This window comes from Salvelinus fontinalis, unplaced genomic scaffold, assembly GCF_029448725.1.
Source record: "Salvelinus fontinalis isolate EN_2023a unplaced genomic scaffold, ASM2944872v1 scaffold_1427, whole genome shotgun sequence".
Taxonomy (NCBI): Eukaryota; Metazoa; Chordata; class Actinopteri; order Salmoniformes; family Salmonidae; genus Salvelinus; species Salvelinus fontinalis.
The window spans coordinates 1-4,594 of record NW_026601636.1 but is presented as its reverse complement, the minus strand read 5'-3'; positions in this window follow the sequence as shown (position 1 = coordinate 4,594).

Sequence of the window (4,594 nt, the reverse complement as noted above, 5' to 3'; positions counted from 1 at the left end):
GAAACAGACACAAAATGTATTGACTTGACAGTTCTGGGACTTTCTTTATTCTTTAAAAATATATTAGATTTATTCTCTTGGGTTCTTGAACTTGAAATATCCTCATTCATATTAACATATTATAACTGGGTGTGCGCAAATGTACTGAGGAAGAAAAAGGAGTGCAGATAGTTTACATTCTGTCAGAACATGTTATGGTTAAATCTCATGTATCCTATGGAGAGAAGGGCAACGGTCTGGTTTCAGTCACTGATAAGGTTGCATAGCAGTGGATTAGGGAGGAGTGAGGAATGTGGGCCAAGGTCAGGTCAGATGAAGGAACACTCCTATGACATACACACATAGGAGGCAGGGCCATGACTACACCAATGAGAGGAACCACTTACAGTTGAAGTTGGAAGTTTACATACACCTTAGCCAAATACATTTAAACTCAGTTTTTCATAATTCCTGACATTTAACCCTAGTAAAAATTCCCTGTCTTAGGTCAGTTAGGATCACCACTTTATTTTAAGAATGTGAAATGTCAGAATAATAGTAGATAAATCATTCTATTTCAGCTTTTATTTCTTTCATCACATTCCCAGTGGGTCAGAAGTGTATATACACTCAATTAGTATTTTTTAGCATTGCCTTTAAATTATTTAACTTGGGTCAAACGTTTCGGGTAGCCTTCCACAAGCTTCCCACAATAAGTTGGGTGAATTTTGCCCCATTCCTCCTGACAGAGCTGGTGTAACTGAGTCAGGTTTGTAGGCCTCCCTACTTGCACACACTTTTTCAGTTCTGCCCACAAATGTGTTGGATTGAGGTCAGGGCTTTGTGATGGCCCCTCCAATACCTTGACTTTGTTGTCCTTAAGCCATTTTGCCACAACTTTGGAAGTATGGTTGGGGTCATTGTCCATTTGGAAGACCCATTTGCGACCAAGCTTTAACTTCCTGACTGATGTCTTGAGATGTTGCTTCAATATATCCACATAATCTTCCTCCCTCATGATGCCATCTATTTTGTGAAGTGCACCAGCCCCTCCTGCAGCAAAGCACCCCCACAACATGATGCTGCCACCCCCGTGCTTCACGGTTGGGATGGTGTTCTTCGGCTTGCAAGCCTCCCCCTTTTTCCTCCAAACATAACGATGGTCATTATGGTTAAATAGTTATATTTTTGATTCATCAGACCAGAGGACATTCCTCCAAAAAGTACAATCTTTGTCCCCATGTGCAGTTGCAAACTGTAGTCTGGCTTTTTTATGATGGTTTTGGAGCAGTGGCATCTTCCTTGCTGAGCTGCCTTTCAGGTTATGTCGGCATAGGACTCGTTTTACTGTGGATATAGATACTTTTGTACCTGTTTCCTCCAGCGTCTTCACAAGGTCGTTTGCTGTTGTTCGGGGATTGATTTGCACTTTTCGCACCAAAGTACGTTCATCTCTAGGAGACAGAACGCGTCACCTTCCTGAGCGGTATGACGGCTGCGTGGTCCCATGGTGTTTATACTTGCGTACTATTGTTTGTACAGATGAACGTGGTACCTTCAGGTGTTTGGAAATTGCTCCCAAGGATGAACCAGAATTGTGGAGGTCTACAATTTTTTTATGAGTTCTTGGCTGATTTCTTTTGATTTTCCCATGATGTCCCAAAGAGGCACTGAGTTTGAAGGTAGGCCTTGAAATACATCCACAGGTACACCTCCAATTGACTCAAATTATGTCAATTAGCCTATCAGAAGCTTCTAAAGCCATGACACTATTTTCTGGAATTTTCAAGCTGTTTAAAGGCACAGTCAACTTAGTGTATGTAAACTTCTGACCCACTGGAATTGTGATACAGTGAATTATAAGTGAAAATATCTGTCTGTAAACAATTGTTGGAAAAATTACTTGTGTCATGCACAAAGTAAATGTCCTAACCGACTTGCCAAAACTATAGTTTGTTAACAAGAAATTTGTGGAGTGTTTGAAAAACTAGTTTTAATGAATCCAACCTAAGTGTATGTAAACTTCCGACTTTAACTGTAAGTTCCTGCCTAGCAACAGAGATGTATTGTCTGTCTAGATGGGCAAGGAGTTTGTGTCAACATGTCTGTTTTATTCAGCTCTTTGACCCAGTGAGTGAATACATTTGGTAGGAGCTTTGACTAGTTGTCTGTTAGTTTTTTACTCTGTTTATTTAGAACCTAATACTTCTTATTATCTTATCTAATTTCAATAGATCAGGTAGCTAAACATTGACAAAACATTCATTAGACAAAGTGCACACTTTTGATTACAACGTAAGTGAATGTAACCTATCGTAGATTTAGTAAATTAATATAAGTGTCTCAAAAAAACATTTAGTCCAAGGTTGCAGTTTGTTTTAGGCAGCACTATGTACTATTAACCTCGTCTTCATTGTATATTTTCACTCTCAAAAACCAAATCGTCAGTGGTGGAAAAATAACTCAATTGTCATACTTGAGTAAAAGTAAATGCTCTACATCAAATTCCTTATATTAAAGCAACAATATGTAACTTTCTGGGCAACCCGACCAAATGCACAAATGTGAGTTATAGATCTTTTAGTCTCATTGAAAGCAAGTCTAAGATGCGGTAGATACGTTCTATGTGCGCCATTTCTGTGCTTTCCATTCTTAAGTTTCGTTTTTGAGTCTTTTACTTTCGGTCTTGTACTGTACAAAAGCGGCAAACAACTGAATATACCTTATTTTTGGTTATGGAAAATATATTTCACAGCAGTTTAGATGGTACAATGATTCTCTACACAATGACTGCTTGTTTTGCCACAACCTGAAATTAGGTGAACTAGTCACATTTCTGCAACCAGGAAATGGAGGGATTTCTGCATAGCGCAACTTTAAGCAGACCAGATCAAATAAAATTTTATTTGTCACATACACATGGTTAGCAGATGTTAATGCGAGTGTAGTGAAATGCTTGTGCTTCTAGTTCCGAACAATGCAGTAATACTGATGGCATGATTTTCCTTTTTTTTAAATTTTATTTACAGATCGCCGGGGGCACACTCCAACACCCAGGCACCATTTAAGAATGCATTTGTGTTTAGTGAGTTTTTAGGGTGTTTAGTGAGTCTGCCAGATCAGAGGCAGTAGGGATGACAGTCTGGGGGCCACGGAAAACATCAACAAAGGCTGCACAAAAACACCCAGATTCGTCCTTTTAGAAAGTGCAAAGCTCTAAGTATAGTGATACAGGTCTTTAGATGTTGTACGCATGAAATTGTGTCATTCCGAACTTTATCCGCAACTTTATATTCCAATTTATTTTGCAACTCGAGCCATAACTCTGTCTATTTTATATGTAATAATGGAAACACTTTGAATAAATGAGGGATACAAAGTATATTGAAAGCATGAAGAGCTTCCACACAAGAAATTCCAGACACTTGTAGAATCTATGCCAAGGCGCATTGATGCAGTTCTGGCGTCACATCTGGAGGACACCTGGCACCATCCCTACGGTGAAGCATGGTGGTGGCGCATGGTGGTGGCATCATGCTGTGGGCATATTTTTCAGCAGCAGGGACTGTGAGACTAGTCAGGATCGAGGAAAAGATTAACGATGCAAAGTACAGAGAGATCCTTGATGAAAACCTGTTCCAGAGCGCTCTGGACCTCAGATTAGGGAGATGGTTCACATTCCAACAGGACAACGAACCTAAGCAGACAGCCAACACAACGCAGGAGTGGCTTCGGGACAAGTCTCAATGTCCTTGAGTGGCCAAAGCAGAGCCCAGATGTGAACCCGATCGAACATCTCTGGAGAGACCTGAAAAAACCTGTGCAGCCAAGCTATCCATCCAACCTGACAATGCTTGAGAGGATCTGCAGAGAACAAATGGGAGAAACTTCCCAAATACAGTTGTGCCAAGCTTGTAGAGTCATAACCAAGAAGACTTGAGGATGTAAATTGCTGCCAAAGCTGCTTCAACAAAGTGGAGTTAAGCGTCTGAATACTTACCTTGCTTGACCATGCTCTAGGTGATATAATTGTTTGTTACATGCAATATGTTTTGTAGACTTCACCAGACAGATGTTGCTCTCCGGTTTTGTAATGAAAAATTTATGGTTGAATTTATTCTGCCACTGCGTCTTATTGTCTAGGCCTGAGGCCTATATATCACAGTGGCAAGGCATATGAACTAACAGGTTAGAGCGCAAACAATGCAATTATCACAACACATAGGTTATAATATGTTTTGGGCTTCCTCAGTGATTTTACCCATGTACCACTACTGATAAAAGGTATTTCTATTCTGATTTCAGATTATCAATCCTTTACAAAATAATGGAGACAGAACATGGTTCATTTTTCTCAATCATCATTAAAGTTGTGTAAATGGCATTTCTTTATGAGAAAAACACAGATTTTCGTCTAAGATAAACATTTTCACGGGTGTTTTTCTTGACTGACTACAATTTGATTGATGTGATGTTTTTAATGTGTCATATCATGAAACACAGACAGAGTTGGCGCCGCCATTTTACATGCTCGTGAGACTTATTTTTTAAACAAAAAACATCTCAATTAAATTTATTCTTTATTAAATTACCTTGAAATAACGTACAGTACATT